The sequence below is a fragment of the Ambystoma mexicanum genome, chromosome 2q (genome assembly GCF_040938575.1).
Source record: "Ambystoma mexicanum isolate Mex_15411 chromosome 2q, UKY_AmexF1_1, whole genome shotgun sequence".
Classification (NCBI taxonomy): domain Eukaryota; kingdom Metazoa; phylum Chordata; class Amphibia; order Caudata; family Ambystomatidae; genus Ambystoma; species Ambystoma mexicanum.
In genome coordinates, this window is record NC_090924.1 from 1488115099 (window position 1) to 1488142388 (window position 27290).

The window sequence follows — 27290 nt, forward strand, 5'->3', positions numbered from 1 at the left end:
CTCCCGTAATGAAGTGTGCCGGTACAGGACCGGCACCATTCATTACAGGACGCCCTATTACGAGGTTCCCTTGCGGCACCCGCTCAGAACGTCTGGACACACCAGACGTCCTGAGCGGGTCCCTCAAGGGGACCAGGGAGCTAATAACAGGCCCGTTATTAGAGTGCCCGTTATTGGCTCCCTCCCCATTCCCATTGAGCCCTATGGGAGCTCAGATGGGGATGGGTTTTTTCAATGAGGAATTACCGGGTCCTCCAAGGTTGGAATGGCCAGGTAATTCCTCATTGAAGGAACCCGGTCCTGCAACCTGGTATGGAGGCAGCCATGCCCTTACTCGTAATGAGGTCCATAGGGTCAAACAACATCGACCAGGTCGAATTCCTAAATGACAAAATACTGACCTTGGTGAGGTTATAGTTGAGATCAAGAGTTGTACTAAACACCATCTGGGGAGCTAAACGGGTGTTTGATATGGGTTTTGTTGTACTTGCTGGTCCTGCTTTTGAATATAACACAGAGGCCATTAAACTATCCATAACTGTTTCAGGTGGCCCAGCTTTGAACATGAAACCCACATAGGGAACACATGTAGTTTTGTGCACTTGTTAAACAATGTTAATAATGGTTTGGATAAATCTGACATTGTGGTTTTACAAGAAACCTGGTTGACTGATGTTCCTATGTGGGACAACCATGATGTGCAGCTTGTGCCAGCATTGAGGGGTTCGAAGGGATGACCAACTTCTGGGCTTCTGATGGGGGTTAAGGTTAACTCAAGCATAACTTTTGACTCCTTGGGTTACCCCAAACGCTCACATTCAGCTAACAAAAATACAAGATCACATGACTATGCACTAGTCAACTTGTATTGGAACCCTAAGGCGATTTCTGTTCAAGCTTTTTTTCATGATTTGAATGATGTTTTTGACCAAATAGCACTCTAGCCTGCAGTGTTACACACAATAGTTGCTGGTGATTTGAATTTGCATTGTTTAGATCCTGATCTTCCCCAGAATCGGGCAATAATGTCTCAATGGAAACATTTCATAAGGTCCCACAGCCTGTAAATGGAGCTTGTATGGACGACATTCCACCCAAACATACGTGGAAAAGAGGTAAATCGAAGGCTATCATTGATCATATGTCGATGCCAAACTGTTTTCTCAAATAATCGATATCTACTACGCAGAGTGATCATAACATGCTCAGGTTGACATAGCAAGTAAGTAACAGCAAGGGTAGTTTGCAGCAGTTGCAAGGAAAGGGATCAATGCAAATAAATAATGCTTTGAATCGCATAAGATGGTCAGAGAGTGCGCTGGCAGATTTTAATTCTGCATTGGAGGCAGCTTTTTGCCATCCGGAATACAACCTTAATGGGCATATCACAAATTATTATGACCTGATGCTACTGTTTTGCAACCATAGATCTGCAAACCCACATACGTTGAAGCCATTACACCCCTTTAATCCTGAAATTCAAAGCAGAAAGGCTAGTTTTCGTGCATGTGAAAGCATACATTTAAGGGCAGGTGCACTAGTTAAAATCAGAACTAAGCATAAACATTGGATAGGGGTACATGAAGCTCTCATGTACCAGCAAGATGGGAAGAAGGCTTGATCATGGACGACAATAAACCAGGCAGGTGCAGCATCCCAAGTCAGTGTGCAAGTAAATGCAGTTTCCGAACTTGAGTGGGTAACACACTTTAAACAACTACATCCCAAACCACGTGGGCGGCCTCCATTCCGGAAGCTGAAAAGTCTCAGCTGTTTCATTTACATTTTGATAAGGACTACATTCTTAACTTTATCCAAAAGTTGAGCAAATGCAGAGCTCCGGACCCTGACGGTCTTTCAAACTTTCTACTGAAACAACAGCCGGAAAACACTGGGCAGCTATTTTGTTTAAAATCTTTATCCCTATAAACACTACACAACAGCTTCCACAATCATGGAAGCACTCAATTGTGATACCCATTTACAAAAAGGGAGATCGAACTAAACCACAGAGCTATAGACCAATAGCTCTTCTTGACGTCCCAGGGTAAATCTACAGCCGTATTATCCTCCACATTTGAAACGCACCGTGGTTTACGTCAAGGATGCATCTTGGAATCCACTTGTTCAATTTATTCATACGAGATATTGGGTGGAAACCCGAAGAGACCCTAACAGATGCTCCCAAACCTGGCCAACAAAAGCTGGCTTGGCTGCTCACAAACACCTCGGGGACTGCAAGAGTATGCAAAAGATAACAACCTTTTGATTAACACCAGAAACACACCAGTTGTCATATATGGGGCAAAAGTGGGGACGAAATCGACTTCATTTGTATGGAAATTACATCAGTCAAACTTAATGGTTGTAAAACAGTATAACTACTTGGGCGTGATGTTTAGTGGTCACATCGCAAGCCCCTCTTTTCCGACAACTGTAGAGCTGAATCTTCGTGATCTAGTTTCACAGGCTAAGATTCTAGCTCACAAATATGGTACATTTTCATACTCCCACATGATGATGTTCTTCCAACAAAAAGTGGTCCCCGCTATTCCATGTGGTGTGGAAGCAATGTTGCTGTGGGATCCTGTAAAATGGGAGAGACTTGAGGCTTGTTTTTGGAGGGCCATTTTGAAACTCCCTTATTGCGGTATGAATTAGGCTCTGTATCTTTAGCCATGCAGGTGGCTTGGAGAATATGCGCCTTTTTTTTAGGAAATGCATGTTGGGTGTTGAAACACAAACGGTACTCGGGACTGTGGCTTCCTATCTGTTGACATCAATGGACACATTCCCAACTATGTGGAGAAACAATTGGCCTCCATACCGGGTTCCAGTACCGGGTTTCTTCAATGAGGAATTACCGGGTCATTCCAACCTTGGAGGACCCAGTAATTCCTCATTGAAAAAACCCTTCCCCATTCCCATTTGAGCCCCGTAGGGCTCAATGGGAATGGGGAGCGAGCTAATAACTGGCCCGTTAATAACGGTCCCGTTATTAGCTCCCTGGTCCCCTTGCGGGACCCACTATGGGCGCATGGTTTTACCAGGCGTCCTTACCGGGTCCCACAAGGGAACCTCGTAATAGGGCATCCCGTACCGGCACCCTTCATTACTGGAGCGCCTGGGTCGTAATGAGGCCCAATGTGTTGGACATAATAATTTCTGATAATTTATCAATTGATGAACTACTTATTAATCCTGATAAATTCAAGCTGAAACTGTACAGATACGACTGGGTGTGTACGAGAGTGAAATGCACTACATACAGTAATTTTAATGTGTTAATGTTTGGTCACAAGAAGTTAGGACAGATGGCGGACTACCTAGCGCGCTGTCCTTCACATATCCGAAATCAGTATCTGAGACTGAGAATGAACTTGTGGTCCACAAATTAAATACATGCCAGAGGAGGTATTATATCTAAGGGACTGAATTTTTGACACTTTTGCAAAGAAACTGTGCATAAAGAAACTCTACAGCATTTGGTGGTAGAGTGCTCTGCATTGAAGTCAGAACGGGAAATGTATTTTAAGAACTTCATGGAATGGTCATGTACAGAGAATTGTGATGACATTTGGCAAGCTCTCTTCACCACTACTAGAATGTCGGTCAAAATTGCCCTAGTACAGTTTCTTGATGTGGTTTTGTCAGAAACATTTATTCTAAATAATTGTCAAAAGAGTGCAGTCAGTCACAAGGTATTCATATAGATGGCAAGCAGTGGGGCTATTCCATTCTGCTTCTATCTGCCTCTTTATGAATTCATGTTTTTTTGTCGTTATAACATAATTTAGTTTTCTTTTAAATACATATGTGAATGTTTTAAATTGAGATGTAATTTGTTTGATAATATGATGTGTATGATATGAATTTTTGAAAGATTGATTCTGTCAGCCAACCAAAATAACCTGTCGTTCCGATATATGAGGTGGAGCGATTGTGGGAGGTCTACGCAGTTGCAGACAGTGGCAATGCAGCGCACACCCAAGAGGTATTAATCTCCTTATCTTCAGTTTGTGAATGTTTGCACCACGAAGAAGGTAGCAACGGGCAGGAGTCCGGGCCATAGTCCTTAGGTTCATAATAATATGTTGGCAGCCAGCAAACATAGACATAAGAGACTCATTACGAGTCAGCCGGTCAGGAAAGAACGGTGGTGATAAATCTGCCAGCACCCTTCTTTCTGTACCAGCTGATTCCGAGTCCTGCAGGCGGGAGGTGTCACTCCCGCCAGGTCTGACTTGGCGGGTTTAACACCACCCGCCTGCAGGCCCCAACGTGGAAACATCGTCCCCATTACAGCATGGAAGTGTTTCCACTTCCCCATTCCCATGGAGTCCTATGGGACTCGGTAAATCGCCATTCACGATTTACCGAGTCTTGGTTTTATGCCTGAGTAACCTGGCGTTGGTGTTATGGTAGCAACTGCTGGGGAGGAATGTAGATATTTTAGAACTAATACATTGTTTCGGGAATAATCTCTCTCTCTCTTGCACGTGCCTGTACTCGCCTCACTGTAAAATCATGATGTAGTCAATTATGAGAAAGTGGGCAGCAAAGATAGGTAAACCTACTCGTTCCAAGGAGGGGAAAGGCAGATTATTATTTTTGGAAATGTGTTACTATCTTGCTAGCTGCCGGACTTCTGTCCTCTCATTCACAGAGGACTCTGGCTAAGAGTATTGGTCCCTTAGGTGCTGGGCAGCCTGCTAAGTAGGGTGCAGTGACAACCCATATGGGGGTGGAGGAGAAATCTAGGATGGGGGAATGATGGCACATGAATGCCAACATGGCCCATGTCATTCAGAACATGCTTTTCCATTCCAGCAAATCTTCACTTGTGTGGTGTGGACTATGCATGATTAGTTGGTGGGGAGGGTGTCTGCGTGACCATGGAGATGAACTACTAAAAACATGTAAAAAGGAGCCCAAATGAAGACGCAAACGCAGCCATTGAAGCAAAAGAGGCACCTGCTGCAGTCCCAGCGAGGTCCGGAAACGTGCCAGGAGTACTAAGTAAAGGGAGGCACGGTTATCCCGGCGGGACACGGAGGTAGAAAGATGGTCCCTGCTTGGCCCATGGCTCGGTATCAATGATATAAACATTGTAATATGGGTCAAGGACCCCAGTAGTCAAGAGAATGGTGTGTGCATCTGAGGAAATGTTACTCATGTCAGTGGATGGGGGAACCCCAATGACCACAAGAGAAGGGTCAAGGACACATATCCAAGAAGAATGAGAGATCAGAACCAGTAACCCTAACCAAGAGCATAATACAAGTCATCCTCTTCGTGGCAGTACTTGGCAGGTTAGTGAACCAGCTACACCAAGTGCAAGAGAAACCCAGGGCATGGACCCAAGTCCAGAGAGAGACACAAGTCATCATCCTTGTGGCAACACTTGACACATTAATTAGTGAAACAAATCTGCCAAGTCCAAGAAAAGAAACAAGGGTTGAGGACCCAAGTCCAGAGAGAGACACACGAGTCATCTTGCTCGTGGCAGTACTTGGCAGGTTAGTGAACCAGATACACCAAGTCCAAGAAGAGCACCCCAAGTCCAGAGAGAGACACAAGTTATTGTCCTTGTCACAGTACTTGGCAGGTTAGTGAACCAGATACACCAAGTCCAAGAAGAGAAACCCAAGTCCAGAGAGAGAGACGCAAGTCATCATCCTCGTGGCAGTACTTGGCAGGTTAGTGAACCAGATACACCAAGTCCAAGAAGAGAAACCCAAGTCCAGAGAGAGACACAAGTTATTGTCCTTGTCACAGTACTTGGCAGGTTAGTGAAGCAGATCTGCTGAGTCAAAGACGAAGAACCTGGGTCTGTGACCCAACCACAGTGTAAATATATATGGTAATGAACAGAAGAGACACTGGAGTGTCCAGGGGAAGGGAGTCATGCTGCTGGGTCTAATGCGACTGGCATGCTGTAATAAGTATCAGGAGGAAGGAGTCATCTTCCTGATATCAAGTGGTGGAAGTAAGAATAAGCAGCCAGGGGAAGGGAGTCATTCCCCTGGCTCTAGTGTGACTGGCAGGATTTGGGTTCTTTTACCCTGACTCAAAATCACGCGTCCGAAAAGACCATAGCAGTTTTGACCACAAAATTGTTTTTTCTTTCCAGGTAAAACAACCCAAAATCAATACATGAACCCCACCACCCCCAATTAGCTTGGAGCGGCTCGCTATGTCCCTGCAACACCTGTTCCCTTTCACTTTCGTGATCGGGAACCGATGTCACAGGGTCCTTTCCTCTTTTTGTTTTTTTGATTTTTTTTTTGTTTTTATTTAAAATAATTGTTTACATAGGAGGTGTCCCTTATGCAGGGGACACCCCCGCAACTCCTGAATCTGAAAATGCTGAACCTGGGGAGCTCCTCATGTTCGGTATTTTCCCATCGTACCAATGATACAGGCCTTTTTCGGTCTTTTATACCATTCGTACAAATGGATACAGTCTTTTTGGCCCGTTTCCTGACTGGCACGTTATAATAAAACGCATCCGGAGAAGTGAGCCATCCTTCTGATTTCAAATGGCGGAAGTAAGAACAAGCTTTCAGCCAGGGGAAGGGAGTCATTCCATCTGGGTCTAGTGTGACTAGCTTGTTCTAATGAGAAACATCAGGAGGAGGGAGTCATCCTCCTGATATCAAATGGTGGAAGTAAGAACAAGCTTCCAGCCAGGGGAAGGGAGTCATTTGGGTCATCCCTTGGGTCTAGTGTGACTGGCATGTTGTAATGAGAAGTGAAGGCATAGACCTCTGTTACGTACACTCCAAAGTAAATACAACCCCCTAAGGAATAAGGCCAAGAGATAGTTCTGCAAGGGCAAGAAGGTTTAATCGTACAAAATACAAATATCTGCAAAGAGCTCTGCTGCTGAGGGTGCTCTGCTCTCACAGCATTATACATGGACTTATAATGGTGATACGCGTCATCACATGCATGACATTTTGGTGCTGCTGATTAGGGGCACCCTCTAGACGGGGCCTGCTCCATGGGGGATGCCAGGCGCTATTTGGCTGGTTCTTCCACGACGCTCTTGAGGCACATGGGTCAGCTGGGCTCATCCTTGCAGTGAAGGTCAGGTCACATACAAATACAATGTTGTATGTCTAAACTGAACAACTAGACTAAACTGTTATTCATTATGGCAGGCATTGGGGCGATCACAGGAAGGGGGTGGCAGTCCAAATAATTTGCTTTGTGTAATTTATTACATTGGGCCTCATTACACGGTAGGCGGTAAGGGTTTACCGGTACCGGTATTTTACCGGTACCGGTAAACCCTTACCGCCTTACTACGAGGTCCCTTTGCGGGTTGGTACATTAACGCCTGCTTTTAGCAGGCATTAAAAAACGAACCCGCAAAGGGACCGGGGTGCTAATTACGGTACCGCAAATTTCGGTACCGTAATTAGCGCCTTCCCCATTCCCATTATGCCCTATGGGGCAAAAATGGGGAAGGGCAATGGAGGAAGGAGGAATTAACGCTTTCCCAACCTTGGAATAGGGCGGTAATTCCCCTTTCCTCCAAGGTGGTACCGGTAAATTACCAGCATGAACCATGGCGCTAACAGCGCCATGGTTTACTGCCTACCGTGTAATGAGGCCCATTGTATTTTATGAACTAAGAATTTTATTTTATTTATATATTTATATAGTGCTAAAGCCCGCAGGCATCGGAGCGCTTACAAAAAGACGGACATATAGTGGCAGATGACAGGACAAAGTGTAGTTACATGTAGTGAAACTTCGCAGGTGCTGAAAATGTATTAAATCAAAGTCTATTTAAACAGTAGTGTTTTTAGATTCTTTCTGAATTGGATATAGTTAGTTTCAAGCTTCAAAGATGGAGGTAATTCATTCCATTTTTGGATGCTTCTGGTAGGGAAGGCTCTGCCAAGGCCATTTGCCTTTTTTGTTGGAATGATTTGTAGAATTCCTTTGTTAGATGATCTTAAGCATCTGGTGGGTGTATGCCATTTAAACTGTTTCTTTAGGTATTCTTGGGTCTTCCCATATAGGCATCGATGGACCCTGGTGAGGGATTTAAATGTGATTCTCTTCCATGGCCAGCCAATGTAGCTCCTTTCTATCACCAGTGATATGGGGTTAAAACCGCCTGGTTACCGCCGGACTCGTATTACCATTCCGCCTCTGTGATTCCCGGAATTACCGGGGCATTACAACCCCGGTTTTCCGGGAATCACGGAGGCGGAATGGTGTAAATCCCCATTCCCATTGAGTCCTATGGGACTTAATGGGAATCGGGATCATGGAAACACCGGCAGCATCTCGTAATGCTGCCAGTGTTTCCTCGTCCGCCTGCATGCGGGAGGTGTTAAACCCGCCAGGTCAGACCTGGCGGGAACATCACCTCCCGCCTGCAGGGGTCGGGATCAGGCGGTCTGGAAACAACGGTGGCGGCGGGTTTACCGCCACCGTTATTTCCGGACCGCCAGGGACGTAATGAGGCCCATGGTCTCTTTTTGACCTGCCTGTGATTGTTCTAATAGCGTTATTTTGAATAACCTGGCATTGCTTCAAACATTTACTGCTTGCTCCAAGGAGCAGGGAGTTGCCATAGTCAAGTCTTGATCGTATAGTTGCCCTGGCTATAGTAGTGCTGTTCCTCTGGTTGAGCAGGGGTCTGATTTTAGCCTGTTAGTTTCAAACTTTTTAACCAAATTTCATTTGAACTATTGTGTAAATCCTTTGTTGCACTAAATTAAGGTACAATTGAACTGTAACTTTGTTGGTAGCACTCAAAAGACTTACAGTGTTTTTGACAACAGTAGCTTTGTGCATTTGAAAGTCGCAAGCTACTGCACCGGCTTCTAGCACCAAAAACTACAATCCCCAGGATAATTGTAGTTCTTTGACACTATTTACCCAGAAACGTGACGCGAACACGCCTGCGTGCACGGGCAGGTGCAGTCTGCTTCAGTCTGTGTAAGGGGGTGCCACGAACAAACGTGAGTACATTCCATTGCTTAAAATCTACACATTAGCGTAAACCATCCGGATTTGGGACGAGTGAGTGGTAGTAGGAAGTAGACTAGTAACCTGGCTGAGTAAAGCATGAGGTGGCTGTTATAGCCTGGGAAACACTTAAACTCTTTAAAGTTGATTTCAGGTGTATGGGATGTGAAACCATCCACCTTAAACTAATATACACACCCAATGATAGTCTGTATATTATAGTTGTATACAGCCCTCCCTCGCTAGTCTCAGACTTTGAGAATGAAGTCACTTCTCAAGCCTCAAGACTTAAATCCACCAACACATCCACCATGTTAGTTGGTAACATGAATAGGTGGAGAGGAAATAAAGAGGATACAAAGGCCATAATGCTGGAAAAAACAATGAACAACTTGGATTTTACCGTATTCAACAATTAACCCACTACCCCCCAAGGAAACCAACTAGATTGGGTGTTTACTAATAATCTGAAAACACTTAGGGGGTAATTCATAGCATCCGGCGCAAAAGTGGCGCACGCGGCTGGCACACAGTGTGCGCGTGCGGCAGTCTGCTCCAGCCGCGTGCACCAAAATCCATTTCCGCGCACAGCGTATTCATGGATTTGAACATCCATAACCAGCCGTGGCGCAAATTGGCGCAGCGACCCTGCAGCAGCGCCAGATACGCCCCCAACCCCGCCCTGTGCGCAATGAACAGTGCACAAATCCCGTACATGGCGCACAGGCCAGTGGACCAGCATACAGCCCCCCAACCATGAAAATGTCTGTAAAACTCCCAGCACACCCCTCTGAATACACGTACCCCTCTCGCGCCGAGGATACGTGTGTAGAATCATACACGATACGCCTTGTGTGAGCGGGGTATGGGTATTCTGAGGGGAGCGCCGGGAGAATTACAGGCGAAAGGCCTTGTGCGAGCGGGGTACGTGTATTTCGGGTGTGTGCATGGAGAATCACACGCGACAGGCACTGTGCGAGAGGGTATGTGTATTTCGGGGGTGCACATGGAGAATCACACACGATAGGCCTTGTGCGAGCGAGGTACGTGTATTTCGGGGGTACACGTGGAGAATCACACGCGATAGGCCTTGTGCGAGTGGGGTACGTGTATTTTGGGAGTATGCGTGGATAATCACACACGATAAGCCATGTGCGAGTGGGGTATGTGTATTTTGGGTGTGCGCGTGGAGAATCACACGCGACAAGCCTTGTGCGAGCGGGGTACGTGTATTCTGAGGGGTGCGCAGGGAGTTCCACAAGTGAATTGGCAGTGTGGGTCCTCCCAGGTGTGCCCTGTACCCCCTCCCCAGCCCCTGCAGCCAGCCCACACCACAGGGAACTACCCTGCACCCCTGGTCATGTCCCGTAGGCAGCCCATCCACCCTGGCCATGCCCCGCAGCCAGCCCACATGTCACCATGCACCCGTGAGCACCGACCCAGGTCCCCCTGCACCCCCACCCACCCAGCATTGACGGGCACCTGCCAGCAGGCCCCGAATCATGTGCCCCTGCACCCCCACCCACCCAGCAGTGACGGGCACCTGCCAGCAGGCCCCGACTCATGTCCCCCTGCACCCCCACCCACCCAGCATTGACGGGCACCTGCCAGCAGGCCCCGACTCATGTGCCCCCCAACATGTCATAAAGATGACATTCATGAGCCTCATGTCCACCAAAATCCCACTACACGACACCCCAGTCTTGAGACCCAATCAAGTTTACCATCCACCCCACACTGAAAGGCCTATTTGTTGTCTCACAACAAAAGTCAACTATGCACATCAACACATGTCCGTCACACACACTGTGTGCCAGTGACTGTGTAAACCCACATTGTGACATGCAGTAAACCAGAGTAAATACCACACATGGAAGTAAGAAATCAAAATGTATTGTGCACAAAATGAAGCAAATGGAATCAAAGCATGAAAATAATATTAAACAAGAAAAAAATGCATGTCCAAAAATCAAAAAATAAATGAAGTCACAATCCAAAGTCATCCAAAATAAAGTTAGTCCAAACTCTCCGTCCACCAAAGCAAATCCAAAGGAAACGTACATTTGAAAATCCATTGATCCATAGTGATTTAAAATAATATTTTCTCAAAAATCCACAGTTCAACTATGTACACTGATTGAAACCAGGGTCCATGACCCCAACAAATTAAATGAAACCTATAAAAAAAAGTACCTAATGAAGAACTACATACAAAAACGTGGGGCATTGTCCAAGCGTTCCAACAGAAAAAAAAAGAGAAAGGAAACCTAACACTTACTAACTATATACAATGGCAGCGGGCAAGTCCTGTGGCTCACTCTGTGATGTTGTGGGCCAGGGCATCATCAAACTCCATGTCAATCTCCTGGAGGCGGGCCTCTGCCCTGGCCCCGAGGTCTCGCAGGGATGCAGTCATGGCCTGTTCCAACTCCCTGCGAGTTGCCTGGAGGCACTCAGCCTGCCTCAACGCCCGGCACATGGAGAACTCCGCCCTGACCATGGTGATCCGCACCTCTTCCGCCCGCCGCAGCTCTGCATCTATCCTCTGGCCCAACCGCAGCCACATGGAAGACACTCCCATTCCAGGGTCCTCGGGCCCTCTGGCCGATGCCCGCCCCTCTGATGTTGATGTCCCCGAGCCATCATCGTTCCAACCTTTCCAACCTTGAGCCTGCTGCTGCTGCTGTCCATGTGCCCTGTCGGATGATGCCTGCACATCCTCCATCTGCTGGTCTCCAGTTGTTGGGGTGTCCACCCCTGCTGGACTGCTGACTCCCGACTGTGGCAGGGATGGGATCTCCACCAAGCTGGCTGTGTTGGTCAGACCAGGTCCACAGGGGGCCCTGGTGGAATCTGGGCCGGAAGACGGCAGGGAGAACGACTGGTGCATAGTCTCCACAGAGGAGTAGAGGTCCACCAGAGTGCATGACACATGTAGGAACCTTCCGACCATGGCCCCTCCCATCTGTGCCACGTTGCCATGCAGCTCTTTGTGATGGCACGCATGGTCCCCCCAGGAAGCACGCACATCATCACAAATGACACGCGTGCGCAATGCGACACCAATCAGGACGGAGCCCATACGGTCATGGGACTCCTCGTCCGCAGGTAGTGGAGAGCCAGATGACGTGGGCCTCCCCCCTACCTGCGGATGGGCCTGGGACGGGGCATCCCTGCTGGTGCATGGTGGTGCAGTCACAGGGTCAGGGACATGCACAGGTCCCTCCGCGGCGACCTGTGCTGTGTCCTGACCCTGGCCCTGGACTGTACCACTTGCACCAGTGGTATTACCCCAGCCGTAGTGGCAGACGCGGCACCAGTCCCCTCGCTCCCAGATGAAGGCAATTCCTGGGAGGGTGGCTGGGCCTTGCGTCGCTGTCCAGTGGAGGCATCCCTGTCGCTTTGCTCCACAGCACCGTCTCTGCCCTCTTCTTCAATCGACGCTGCGTAGAGGGAGACATAGAACACAAGCATCAGGGTGATGCACAATAGTCCCCCAGACAGGAGGCAATAACACATGAGTGGCACTGTCAAATGTCACTTCCATCCTGTCATTCCACAACACATGGGTCAATGCAGGCAACACACATGCAGAAACAGGCACGGCACATGCAATCAACATCAGAATCCATGTACAAGGGCCTCTATTGACATAAATGTTGCCTTAAAACTCACATGCATCATGGCTCATACTGATCCTATGAACACACATCACCGGAGGGTCATGCATCATGGCTTGTACACCACAGACACAGTGGATACAAGGGTGACTAGACTGCATAAGTGAATCTACACATCATCACTGACATGTGTCATGCATCCATGGTGTTTCAAAGTCACACACACGCTTCTCAGACACACAGACATGTACACCATACATGTACATGAGAGCAGCACCCATCTCTCACTCCCCATCCATGTCCAAGAACAGGGACAGGCATGCATTCATGTGTGCATTCCGCATGCTGCTCCACGTGTTGCATTGGAACACATGCACCATCCATGTGGTTCATGCATTACTGGTCTCACATGCATTACCATGATCTCCCTGCACACACACATCCATACATGGCCTATGTTACACATACAGGCAAATAGCTGACTATCAGCACACTGCAACATGCCCTGTTTCACACAGCAATGCATGGCCACTTACCGCTCGACTCCAGCCGGGTCTTCCTCCGAAGGATCTGGGCGTGGAGTGCTCGGCTTATGCGTTTCAGGACCCTCATCTGGATGTTGGTCAGGCTGACCCGGCACCCCTCTGCATCCTCTGCCTTCATGAGGAGCCGGGCCTTGTTGAGGTTCCTGGACCTGAAGTCCTCCCAACGCTTCCAGATGTGCTTGATGTCGCGGGTTGCCACCCCCTCTGTGTTGATGGCAACCACTAGGTCCTCCCAGATCCTCTCCCATCCTTCCTTGTCGGCGTGCAATGGTGTGAAGAGGGCATCATAATGCCCTAGAACTTGTTCCACCAGGACACCAACTTCCTTCTCACTGAAGCTGGTGGCCCTCTGCCTATCTGGCTGGGGGACCCAGTGGTCTCGGATGGTGTTTGCCCCGACATGGCGACCCCCGAAGCAGGTGTGGGTGGGCAACTGGGTCCTGGGGCTAGGCTGTGGAGCGATGGTATCCCAGTCTGGAGTATTCTGTTCCAGCAGGGGTGGACACAGCAACTGGACCCCTGCAGATGGCTGACGTGAAGGCACCAAATAGCAGGGCACGTGGGCAGCAGGCAGGCAGGCTGCAGTAGATGGCAGGTGGGAGCATGCTCGGGGTTCTGGGGGGCAGGAAAATTGCCTTTTGGGCGGGAGCGTGGTCTTCTGTGTGTTGTCGCGTGGCCAGCTTGATACGGAGTGATTTGACATGTGAAAAAAGTGCACGTCAGTGTGTAATTCGAGCAAAGGCCCTTAGCACGCAAGCGCGTCTGTGATGTAACACGCACAGGCGTTTCCCTCAACACGGGTGCATAGTGGATCAGCACGTGAAAAAACCACACGTCCGTGTGTGAATGCGTGTAATTCGAGGAAAGGGCCAAAGCACGTAAGTGACGTGACGCGTGCGGGCGTTTCCCTCAGCACGGGTTAAAGGTGAGCGGGGCCAGCAGTTCACTGTACATGTCTTTCGTGGAGACCGACGTGTGTGTTGCTACTTCGTGTTGTTTGTGTGCCATCACAACTTCACAGCGGATCAAGGACGTATCTCTTCTTTTGGCGGGGGTATTGGCTACGCGTGTTTTTCATCATCACACTAGTCTGACGGTGAGTTGCGCACGCTGTTTTTCCCACTGCGGGTGCCCATGTGTATCGCGTACCCATTTTCGAGGTCATAGTAGCCTGCGTGTCCCACGCGTATGCGTTTCTTGTGTTCCTGGGTGCCACCGCGTACTGCAGGAGGTTAATTCCACGCACGTAGGCTGCAGGGGTCGCGTGCACGGTTTTTTTGCAGATTTGGGGTGCTTGAGCGTTGCGTGACCCGTCACTTAATCACCGGGGTCACATACAGACTTGCAGGTGCAGGGGTGCTGTTAACATCTTGCATCCCACCCCCTTCACTCCAATTGCCCAGGACAATTGTCGTGTACACCTCCCATTGGCACTTCTCCATCTGTGCTGGCACTACTCCACATGTGCCATGGTTGGGAGGCCGCCATAGGTGAAGGGCGCCTCTGCTGGGCGTACTCCTTGTGGTGGGCGTGGTCAGGTACGTGGCCGGGGTGACCAGGGAGTAGGGGACCTCCAGGGTGTCGAGGGTGGCCGCAGAGGGGGAAGAGGCAGGGGTGCGCCACTTGGGCATGATGTTGTGCCATGTGTCGGTGCAGTCTTGCCACCACCCCCTGTGGTTCCAGGGGATGCAGCTCCTGCATCTGGCACTGGCACCCATGTGACCTGGCAGTCCATTTCATCGACTGCCACGTGCCCAAGGGTAGTGCTAGCTGCAGGTGCAGCTGTGGTCACCATACCCAGGCTCAGGGTCTGCCAGTGCAGGCTGCGTTGGCACTTGAAGAGTCCATGGAAGATTTCCAACAGGGCAGGATGAACACCGTAGGTGCATGCAGGGCTGTCCTGACCGAGACACGTGTCCCTGGGGCAGTAATGTCATCTGCTGCCCTGACCAGCCGGGTGTTGGCAAGTGCAGGGGCAGATGCAGCCAACAACACCCCGGTTGTGAGTCTACCAACCAGGACAGTCGCGGTCAATGACCCTGCCACAGCGGATGTTGCTGCGCAGTGTCCATCGAGGGCACCCAGCAGCCACTGACGCAAGTCAGGTCTTTGGTTGTCTTTCCACCTGCCACTCCCTTGGCTCAATCCACCGCTGCCACTGGCCATACTGATCAGAGCAGCATTTGCCATCCAGGGTCCGCGCCACTATCCAAGAGGAGGAAGGTTGCACCTGCAGCACAGGCTGGGACCCCACACACAGCCACGACCTCCTGCACATCGAGGAAGAAGCCTTTCTGTGTGCAGGAACTGGACCTTCTCGTGGACTACGTGCGGGACCACAATTGTGACATGCTAGTGGGGCCTAATTGTCAAACTACGGCTGCCCACCGTGATACCCACTGGAAGCAAGTTGCGGAACATGTGAATGCATTTGGCCATTGGGTGCGCATGGCGCAAGAGTGCAAAAAGCATTGGAATTACCTCAAACGCAACGCTAAGGCAAAGCATGCCTCAAATTACAACATGACTCTGGTGACAGGCCGTGGGCCGGCACCTGAGGAGGAAGACCTCACTCTGCACGAGTCACTCGTTGCGGAGTTCATACCACCTGAATCGGTCGAAGGAGTGGGAGAGATGCCAGACTTTGAAGCCCAGTCCAGTGAGTGTTGCTGCGTGTTTGTCGAGGCCATTTGTGTTTTACTTGTGTGATGTGTTGTGCATGACTGCCACTACATGTCATGTGTACATGGTTCAGATGTGCAAATAATACAATGCTTCACTGATGCATGGCTGCTCTGCAGGATGGTGGACATGTGGAGCAGACGGGGACTGTCCGCATCACCACTATTGCACCCTACTCGCATGATGGTCACCAGGATGCCCCTCCGGTCCATGTTCCAGCTCACTGGCCCTTCTGCATGCAGCGTGGGATGACCTTCCTCTCAGCCCAGGCACGATGTAATAGCATGACTGATGTGCATGTGTCCTCTGCCTGCATGCAGGTACTCCACGTAGGCATGCTCCCTTGTCCCTCCACCCCCTATGCACCCCAATATCACCTTTGCACTGGTCTGCATCATTTTGCCGTAATGCAATGGCCTGTTCATGCGTCCTGTGTACATGCTAACTTCCACCAGCCAACCTGCCAGACACATGCAGTGGGGTACATCCTTTGCCCTTCATGCAGGGTGTCTCACTTGGACTGTGCAGATGGCAGATGCTCCGCAGGGACATGAGTGCCCATTCATGCTCCATGTGCATTCCATGCATGCCCCTATGTGTCCTTGACTGGATGATCATTGTAGTACGTGTCCAGGGTGACCTACATTTCATGGCATTACATCAGCCTTCCCATGGCCACTGTGGCTCAGTCCTGCGTCCCACAGGTTTAGGGTGTGACAGTCTGTGTGGGTCACAGGCCTCAGCCTGTTTCAGGCCCACTGAATCTGTCCAACTGGTGTAGTGTCTTCTGCACACGTGGGTGTCCTCCTGAGGGTTCATCATGTGTCCTGCTTACTGTCCCATCATCATCTGCTGTGTTGTCACTTGACTCAGATGATGCAATTGATGCTAGTCAACACTGTCTGCCAATACACAGGTCTCTGGTCTTCCTTTTTGATACCATGCAAGGCATCCATGCATTTCCACTTAGGGTGAGGGGTGGTTTGCTTGTAGCCATGCAACCCATTGCATGCACATTGCACGTGATGCCTGAACTTGACCTTGCACTGCCTTCACGTTTTCTGATACACATCATGAAGTACTTGTACATGTAGATAGTGAGTAAGTTACAAATGTCCAGCACTGCATCAACCCACTTCTGAGCAGTATAACACCCTTCTACATGCCTAATCACAGTAGCAAGGTCAGGTTTACCCAGCATGCATGGCAGTTTCTCTTTTGTGTGTGACATGTTTGCTTCATGTGTTGGCTGTCTGTATGATGTCTACGTGTGTGTGTGTTGTGTGCTTCTAACATGTGTAGTGATCTTTTTTTCTCTCTAATTTTTAGATGATGACGCAATGGAGCCAGAGGATGGTGGTGTCATGCCAGGCACAGGGTTGTTATCACTACAGCAACCCGGCACAAGTGGGGGCCGTGGGGTGGTAGGCCACGAGAATCCACATGTGCTACAGACCATCTTGTCTTTGGCTGGCAATAAGTCCAGCCCAGATGACCACTCTGACGTCCATGTCGAGTTGGATGTGCATCAGTCCATACGTCAGGCGTGAGTGATTCTGATGTGGACACTCCTCTGTCCGCGACACCTGAACTGAGGGGTCAGACAGTGATGGGACCTCCGCCTGTGGTGGATCGGGATGCAGGGTCACCCTCCACACCTGTCGCTGATGGGCCTGGGCCATCACGTCGACGGGGTGCATGTAGTTGTACAGCCGCGGGCGGTTCCAACTCAACGAGGACAGCTGGTCCTTGGGTCCCGCAGGTTTCAAGCCCAGCAAGGCGGTGGCCGCGCGCCACTGAGGTATACTGAGTGGGAGCAAGACATGACTGCCAATTCAGAACGCTAGTGGGCAGCAATGGAAAACATCGCTGTGAGCATGGAGCGTGTGGCCCAATCCGTGCTCCCCTTTGCCAGGCAGGTGCTTCTCCAGCAGCGGGCGGCACAGTCCACGGCCCGCTCGCTCTGGGCATGGCGGGCTCAGACAGAGCATGCCGGGCTGAAATGTCTTTGCATCAAGAAATTGCTGCTCACTCAGAGGCACACATGGGGGCCCTGAGGGCTGAGTAGGAGTCCCTCAGATCCACTCTGGGTGTCCTCTTGATGTCCCAGAGGGCGCGGTCAGAGGGGTGGTTTGTGCAGCTTGAGCGTACCATCTCGGCTGAGCTACATGCTTGTCAGGAGGTGCAACAGTTGTCCAGTCAGGCATTGCAGGAAGAACTCTGTGTTACACGTGTTACCTTGCAAGAGGAAGCACGCGTATCACGGGAGGTTCTGCATGCAGACCTACGTGTCATCGCCGCACAGAACCAGGCTCACCCGTCCGGCAGACTTGCTGCCGGTGAGGGGCAAGCTGCGGCTAGGCGTGGTCACACTCCTGTGCCACGTCCTCCTTTTCAGGATCAGCCAGACTCGGACAACTAGGTATCTCCCTCACAGGTTGGGCTGTGCAGGTGTTGAGCCCATGGAGGTTTATTTTTTCCTCAACATCATCGCATGTGGGTGTTGAACTGCACCCTGTACCTCCCCCCTCCTGGGTGCCCCCCCCCAGGTCGTATGTGGCCATTTTTGATTTTTCTTTTTAGTTTAGTTGGTTAACATTCTATTTGATAGTTAGTTTAATTAGGTAATGTAGGTTTTTTATAGTTATTGTAATTAGTTAATATAGTTTAAAATTGCTTGTCTATTGTGCTTTCATGTGACAGTGTGGTGCTTTGTGGCATCCACTGTCTGTTCCAGCTGGGCCCTTCAAGCTTGTTTCGTGTATGTGTTTGCAGCTTGGGGTCCTGACTCACATAGGCCACTCCTGCTTTCCTTATTCATGGGCTCGCAAAGATGGTTCGGTGTTAGTCTATTTCACAAGGGCTTTGGACTGTCATATCTGTGGCCTGTCTGCTGCTGTACTACTTGTGTTAACACCCCTAGTGGGGATTGTAGGGGTCTTATCGACCGCAGTTCTTCTTTTGAGAGATGGGTGGTTTCATGATTCATGTGTACATTAATTGCTATACATTGTGCAGTATGTTTCTTATCTTTACTGTACATGTGATTGATGCAATTCATGCTGTAGACAGTGGCTACCACACTTTGCCTGTCAAAGTCACACTGATGGTGTGAATTCTGATGTACGTCTCTGACATGGTCCAGTCATAACCTGCCTGAAGAGAAACACACAGGGGATTTTCCAGCATTAATGATGTGTTTTGTGCCCTTTCTGCAGGGGGATGAGCCACCAGACCACCTTTGCCTGCAGACATGGGCCATTGGACGTCTGGCAGCTGGACACGTTCGGTGGTGCAGACATGTGCATGTGTGCACAAGCAGAGCCACAGGGATTGCGCTCATACATCCAAAAGAAGCTGACGTGTTTCCAGGAAATCCAGGCAAGGTGAGCAGCACAAGGTGGCCACACTGCAGCCAACCTTCCACCAGGCCAGTTGCACATGCATGCTAAGTAGCGGCACTGACGGTGAGCTTGCACAGATATTGGTGTTGAAGCACACAGTACAGCTAAAATGCGTTGGTGGAGTAATGGGTAGTTGATGGGGAAAGTTGTCAGGGGCACAAGCAGGGGCAGTTGCACATATCCTCCAATCCACCATGGTCCATTGAGGCAGTTTTATTAGCCCTGTAGCATTCCGAGCCAGGGAAAGAAGCAGCACACAGGGACACACAGCGAGGGACAGACTTGTGTGCAGTGCATGTCATTTACATGTTGAAATTGACACATGCACTACCTACTTTATTTGGGGTATGCCGGAACATGACTTGTACTGAAGTCATACCTTGCTAAATGTGATTAGTAACTCTGACTCTCTTTGCAGCATTGAACGGCTCCTGTTACCGGACCTGAGAGTGCGCACCCCAGAGATAAGTTTCTCTTTGACTTCCATTTGAGTCATTTGGTACAATGTGCATGATGAACACGTTTTGCCTGATTGTGTATGTGTTAATGTGAATAGTAGATTTTTGTACATTCCCTACTTCCCCTTGACAATCCTACTCCCCTCTCCTGCCCCTCTTTCCGGTTATCAAGAATACCAATGCCTGTCCCGACAACATATCCCTGACCCTCCTTCCCCACTGGGGTCTCAGAGGCCTGTGTAAGTTTGACCTTGCAGGCACCCAGACCACGGCGGTAGTGGTTGGATTCTGCCACTCCTGCATCTGTACACTGGAGCTGTGACACTACACTTCAATTCGTGGTCCATCATTGTATATTCTGTACCAAACATGGTACACATCCTGTTGTGGCACAGTTTCACTTACTACCGTGGTTGTTCCATCATTGTGCTAGTACTTGGGCTTTGTGACGTACTGCTACTTCAAGTCATCTAATGGAGACTCTTCTGGTTTGTTTTGCTGCCTGCAGGCTTTTTTGCTTGGCTTGTGTGTTTGGCTCCTTTGAGTTCTCTTTGATTTGTTATTTTTCCCAGTCAAGGTTGGCTCTGAGGGTGCTGGACACTTTTTACACACAAGGTGGAAGATGGAGACAAAGGGGAAGGGTGATCCTGTGGCCAGGTAGACTTCAAGGATGAAGTCTACATACCCCAGGCGCAGTTGTTCAGTGGGTCATGGTGATATATGAGGGAGGGGGGGGGTATTTTGTTGTTGGACTGTTGGCTTGGCCTACAGTGTGATGAGCACCCTGACATTGTAATTTGTTTGTCCTATGTACATGATGTATTCTGCTGATCAATGCCTGTTCATGTGTTGTGTTTACCTTTCAGGTGTGAGGGGATTGGTGTGGTTTGACATGCTGGGGTGTACACATGAGCAATGTTCACATGTGATGTGTAGAGGACACTGATGGTCACTTGATTGCACATGCATGTATTGAGCGCATGTCCCTACTGACACCCACACTCGCACTATGATCCACATGTACAACCACCCTTCCATGTCCACATGTGCACTCAGTTTGCCTTCTGGGGCCCACTGTGTCCCTGCAGCACATGACCTATGAGCATGTGTGGATCCTGTGCATGCGTATTATTTTTTCTTTTTTAGTTTGTCATTTTCATGTGATGCTCAGGGTGTGCATCACACAGAATGGCTGGTCACTATGCTGTGTGCTGAGCAGTGTGTTGCAGGAGATGGACACAGCACACAGATTCTGCAGTGGTGATTTTGCCGTGCACAATGTGCATATGAACAGGCATTCATTGTTATGTTCAAGCTACAACTGTTGTTATCCATTTGGGTCTGACTACTTGTTTTGTGTGGGAGGTTGTTGGTCAGTCATTTCATCTGATTCCATGACAGGCATTTTTGTCTGACGCCACTTTCCATTTTTCACATGTCAATTCGTACATTATTGGTACTGTGTTGGGGTTTTGCTATTGCTTGCCATGTCATGGTGTGGCAGGCAAGGGTGATGTGATTTTGGAGGGTTTGGGTCACATAGCAGTGATTGCCATGGCCTGTTTTGCAGGTGTGTGTGATACACACCTTGCATGTATTCCTTTTGGTCACACAGGATTGGTTAGGTTTGAGTAGCCAGGGATGCACACAATGTGGTACTTCCATGGCAACATTCTCAGGGTGTTAAGGTTGTGACAGTTGACTGTCTCTTTGTCATCATCGATTGTCACATGGTATGTGCCAGGCCTGTGTGCACTCCGCAGGGGTGGGAGTTTAGGTGAAAAGTGTGGCCACAAGCTGGGTCCGGGCTGCCTCATCACGTGCCCTATCCCCTCCCATGGGCAGCGCCTGTGCCTGTGGTTGGGGATGTGGGGGCACCACCATGTCCACCGGTACACCCTGCCGTGTTGCAACATTGTGCAGGACACATTCTGTCACAATGATCCTGCACACTACTGGGGGTGCATAGATTAGCTGCCTGCCAGAGCAGTCAAGGAAGTGGAAGCGTGACTTGAGCACTCCGAATGTGCGCTCCACTATGCCCCTGGTTGCAATATGGGCAGCGTTGTATCTTACCTGGGGTGGTGTCGTGGGGGTTCCGGATTGGCGTCGTCATGTGGTTGCTCAGAGGGTAGTCACTGTCCCCTGGAGAGGTGATACTGGTTGTGATTATTGGGGTTTGTGTATTTGTCTGTGTGTGACATGCATGCATGTGCACGGGCATTTGTACTCACCTAGGAGCCATGTGTCGCCATGCTGCCCAGCTTCCAGGGCCCGGCTCAGGGCGGACATTCTGTATATGAAACTGTCATGGGTGGAGCCAGGGTAGTTTGCATAGACAGAGGTGATGATTCCCTTTGCATCGCATACCACCTGCACATTGATGGAATGCCAGTGCTTGCGGTTTCAGTAGATGTGCTCAGTGGCCCTAGGTCGACGTAGGGCCACATGGGTGCAATCTATGGCACCGAGCACTTTGGGGAAGTGTGCCACCCTGTAAAAGTCCTGGACAACGGCCTGCCTTTCTGTGGGTGTTCTGGGCATGTATATGTGCCTGCGGACTGAGGGGCACGCAGTCATGATTGCCAAGACCTGGTGTAGGCAGCGTGACTTCGTGGCCTGTGAGACCCCCTCTATGGCAGTAGTCCGCTGAAATGACCCAGTGGCCAAAAAATGCAGGACATTGAACACCTTCTCCAAGGGGCTCAATGCTTGGGAGCAGAGGGTGGGGGATGTAAGGTCATCTTCCCACTCCCTGACCAGGTCTAGTATGATACAAGGTGGAAACCTATACCTGCCGTAGACCTGGTCGTCCAGCATCCCAAAAAGGCTAGTCCGGGGGGGGTAAAAATGCGGGCCCTGGCTATTCTCCTCCTCCTGCGGTGTCCCACGATCAGTTCTGCGACAAATGGGGCATTCATCGTAGCGGTATATACGTGTTTGTTGTTTGCGTGCACTTTTATACTGTGCGCAAGGACGCTTACGCCTGCATTCCTGTGGCAAACGTGTTGACGCCTGTGCGCATCTTTAAGCGTGCGCTTGTTTCCCGTATTCGAATCCATGAATACGAGTTGTTTGCGTGCCTGTGGGCGTTCTGTGTATTTCCCTGCAGTACTTCCCCAGTTACGCCTTCTTTTTCATGCGTTGTTCCCCATTCCGTGTGTTACGCCCCGTGTCCCGCCCCCTTTTTGGTGTGTGCGCCAACGTTGTGCGCTTTCCCTGTGCACGTCGCACATGGCGTTCGGGTTGTTGCAATGACGTGTGCACCCATGTGCGCCACGCACGGATTTGGAGCACAACCAGTGGAAAACACGCGCAGCTCCTTCCTTCAATCGCACGCGTTCGCGTGCGCTTGCTTTCTCACGCTTGCGCCAGCTTGTGCTGTGATTTTCGGCGCACGTTTCTTCCATGAATCGGCCCCTTATTGTTCTCACAGAACCATGTATATGGTCAGACCATTTTTTAGTTACATTTTAAGTTCAAATGAATAAACAGGCATCCCACTTTGAAAATCCACACATTAAGACATGGAGAAAAATTTTTAAAAATCTAGGACCTGAGATCCTGAAGCCATGTTTATTGAAAATTGCAGACTCCTTCATAGAAACGGACAACTGCGAGCGCATGCTTGGAAAATATAATAAATATATGCAGGAAATGGTTGAAGAGAATGCTCCACTTAAACAAAAACTGGTTAGGAAAAATAGTAACCAGCAAAAGTGGTATTGCGACAAAATAAGCAAACTTAAGCAGGCGAAAAGAGCTAAAGAAAGGTTATGGCACCAACATCCTATACCAGCAAACAAAGAACAATGGGAAAACATTTTTTAAAGCGCTCAAATGCCAATCACAGTTACAGGAAAGGCATAAGGGAAGCCAAAAGAAACCATTATAACAAGGAAATAGATGGAGCTAACAATAAAACCAGCAAAATCTTTGAAATCCTCAAAGGGTTTGAAAAGCCAAAATCACTCTCCCATCCACACACTCCAACAAGGGAGCAGTGTGATAAAGTTCAAGAAGCCTTCGCTGCTAAGATCTCAAAGGCTCGCAATAATATTATTTCAGCTACAAAAGAGGGGGAGACCACTATCCCACTGGATAAGATAAGCATTCCGGAAGAAAGAGAGTTTTAGCTTCCTCTCCGTATCCGAGGAAGAACTTTGCAAAGTCTTAGCCAAAATGAATCCCACTTCTTGTGCGGAAAACATTTTGCCCTCCAAAAGTATATTAGACAACAAAGAAATCTTTGCTCCAGTGCTGACAAAGATAATTAATGCCTCTTTCAGGGAAGAGGTAGTGCCAAAAGAAATTAAGAAGGTAACAATTACCCCATTAGTAAAGAAACCAGGGTTGGACCCGAAGGACCCCAATAATTTGAGACCCATAACAAACTCAAACTTCATACTGAAGGATCTAGATAAAATTGCTACAAATCAATTGCAAAAGCATGTAGAAGAACATAACCTACAACATGAACAGCAATCAGGTTTTCGAGCCGCACACAGCACTGAATCGGTGATGTTAGATCTCCAGACACATATGTTAAATTTGATGGATAAAGGCAATACAGGGATTCTTATGCTGCTAGATCTCAGTGCTGCGTTCGACCTGGTAGACCACCAACTTCTGCAGGAGACGTTGGCAAGAATAGCTGGTTGTACATCCAAGGCACTGGAGTGGCTGGCATCCTTTTTGAAGGATAGAAGCGCCAGGATCCATTGGGGTGACATCTTTTCGGAGGCCGCCCCCATCCTATATGGCGTTCCCCAGGGTGCTAGGCTGTCGCCTTTACTATTCAACTTGTACATGAGAGGTTTATGCGAGCTCCAGGAACAAATCAGCGTGTTTTTCACCAACTACGCCGATGACACGCAACTTGTGTTCGAACTCAAGGGAGAATATAGCATAGACAGTGCTAAAATATCAGAGGTGTACAACATCATTGACAATTGGATGCAACGTCAATGGATGTGTCTCAATAGTACTAAAACTGAATTAATTGTTTTTGGGACACAACAAGCTAGATCTAGATTAGGGACAGAATATCAGGCCTTTACCATCAAACAGACCAAGATCCCAGTGATGCCTCAGGTTAAAACCTTAGGGATGATCATGGAGGCCTCGCTGGGATCAGTAGCACAGGTATATTCCCTACAGAAAAATAACCCCTACTATATGCGACTCATGAGAGCCATAAACCATTTATAAATGAGGCGGATGCGGCCACTATAGCCAGAGCAGGTTTAATGTCACGCCTGGACTATGGCAATGTCCTACTGATCGGAGCCTCAAGGAGAGAACTTCAAAAGTGTCAGGTTATGGAAAATTACGCAGTCCGTATCATTAAGAACATCAAAATAAGGGAGCATGTTACAACAGGGAGAAGATCCCTAAATTGGTTAAGGGTGGAAGAAAGAATACTTTTTAAATCGATGACCATAGTACACAAATGTGTGCATGGAGAAGCCCCGAAATATTTTAAGAAGCAATTCTCACTATACATGCCCCAAAGAAGCCTCAGATCAGAGAATAAGGCCTACCTGAAGGTTCCCAGAGCAAAACGCTTGCAAGGACGGGGAAAATCTTTCCCAGTCAAGGCCGCAAATTACTGGAACAAACTACCCCAACACTACGGCAGGAAGAGAATTACTTATGCATCAGAAAACATCTGAAAACTCATCTTTTCCAGTGAAAAGCTTGTATCCTTCACGCATGCCGACAATAAAATGAAATACTTTTGCACAATGGATTACCCTGGACTTCCCCCGCGCCCTGATGCCTGCGGGCAACCGGCGCGTTACAAACCTAAATACAGTACAAATACTAGAGAGATGGAGTATAACATACAGTCTCCTGTGGGCATTGTTTGTGTTCATTGAAGAAAGGGAGTTCCTGGAGCTGCTAATCTACTGGAAAGGGGGTCCTCAATCAGGGAAGCATTCACCTTCTAAAGATGGTGATTACCTAATAGGGGGCACTCGGATTCCCCAGCTATGAAGATGGGTCAGGGCCTCCATTATAATCTGGGTATACGCCACAGCAGCTGCCATTGTGTTCCCGATTGATCCGTTTTTATACGGGGGGGGCTGCCTCTCAAAACTTCTGCAGGTTGCAAAAGCGTTCCTCGACTTCAATAGCACTGCAGGTGGCTATTGGCCAGCTCCGATTCACGGTAAATTCAGGATGCCCGAACTGGGAGAGTGAATTAAAATCAGTGGAGACATACTCGTGCACGTAATCATGGTCGGGACCCGCAAAGGCGCATAAACCGAATTTGAACTTTAGCATACGGTAATGAAAGGAAAACTTTTTTGAGAAGAAACCTGGGAACCCAAGGAGGACCAGGGGCCTCCAGTACGGGACCGGCCCCCTTCATTCCGGGAGCGCGGATTATGAGGTTCCCTTTGCGGGACCAGATGTTTGGTACAACCAGACGTCTTTTCCGGGTCCCGCGAGGGGAAGAGGGGGGTAACCTCCATCCCCTTTCCCATTGAGCCGTATGGGGGCTCAAATGGGAATGGGGAATGGTTCCTGCAAGGAGGAATTACTGGGACCGCCTATGTCGGAATGATCCGGTTATTGCTCATTGCAGGAACCCGGTAATGGAGCCCGGTTTGGAGCTCCATGGCTACATCCAAACTCGTAATGAGGCCCCAGGTCTCCACTCGTAGTTCGAAGTGTGGAGTACAAAAATCCAGAGAGGATAGAGATGTGGAACCTAGGCAATTAAGCAGATGTCTAGAAGCAGCGCATTTGCGTGAAGAGCGTGACAGCACCATCCATAACATCCAAACACACCAGAAGAAGATTGAAGAAAACAGAAAAAAAGATATTCAGCATTAAGAAGATATCCTTTCGGTGTTCTGGCCCAGACGAAAGAGAGAAGGGAGTGGAACATTAGATCACTCACCAGAAAGGTGCAAGATGACCAGAATTGACATACAGATAGCAAACTGTGATAGTACATTCCCCTGAAGAATTTCCTAGCCAACTGTATTAATAAACAAGGAAAGAAACATGTTGGGTTTGTTGTGATAGCCAAATGGTTGAATTAATGTGTGACAGTTGTACGGATGATTAGAAGGAGTTGGGATCCTGTTAATGTGTACAGGTGTAGACAATAGATCTCTAATGAAAACTTGCTTTATGTATATATTGAGGAATGAAGAATTAATGTACTAGGTAACAGATTGTCTATGGGACAAAGCTGTACAAGTAAAAAGCATTTTTTAGAATGTTGCTTTGAAATAAGATAATGGGCCTCATTACGAGATGGGTGGTAGCCATAGAGCTTTTACCGTGCCAGTGTCCGGTGTTGTTCAGTGGGAACTTACCAGTGTAGTCCGACCGTGGCGGGACCGGTAAATCCCCATTGAACAAACTATTCCCATTTGAGCCCTATGGGGGCTCAAATGGGAATGGGGAGGAAGCTAATAACGGGCTCGCGACTTGCAAGCCCGTTATTAGCGCCCTGGTCCCTTAGCGGGACCCGTAAGGAACGTGTGGTCAGACTTACCGCCCAGGCCGTAATGACCCCAATGTATTTTTTATAGTTCTATTTCATAAAATGAAAATAAATTGATA

General features: G+C 48.9%; 1 long non-coding RNA gene across 1 annotated transcript in view; it reads left to right on the forward strand.

The window, feature by feature from the left end:
- Positions 1-21961, forward strand: part of LOC138570315 (uncharacterized) — a 30169-nt gene extending 8208 nt beyond the window's left edge. The window contains exons 3-4 of the long non-coding RNA XR_011303438.1: positions 19060-19227; positions 19664-21961. This is a non-coding gene — a long non-coding RNA (uncharacterized lncRNA). The remainder of the gene's footprint in view (positions 1-19059; positions 19228-19663) is intronic.
- The last annotated feature ends 5329 nt before the right edge of the window (positions 21962-27290 follow it).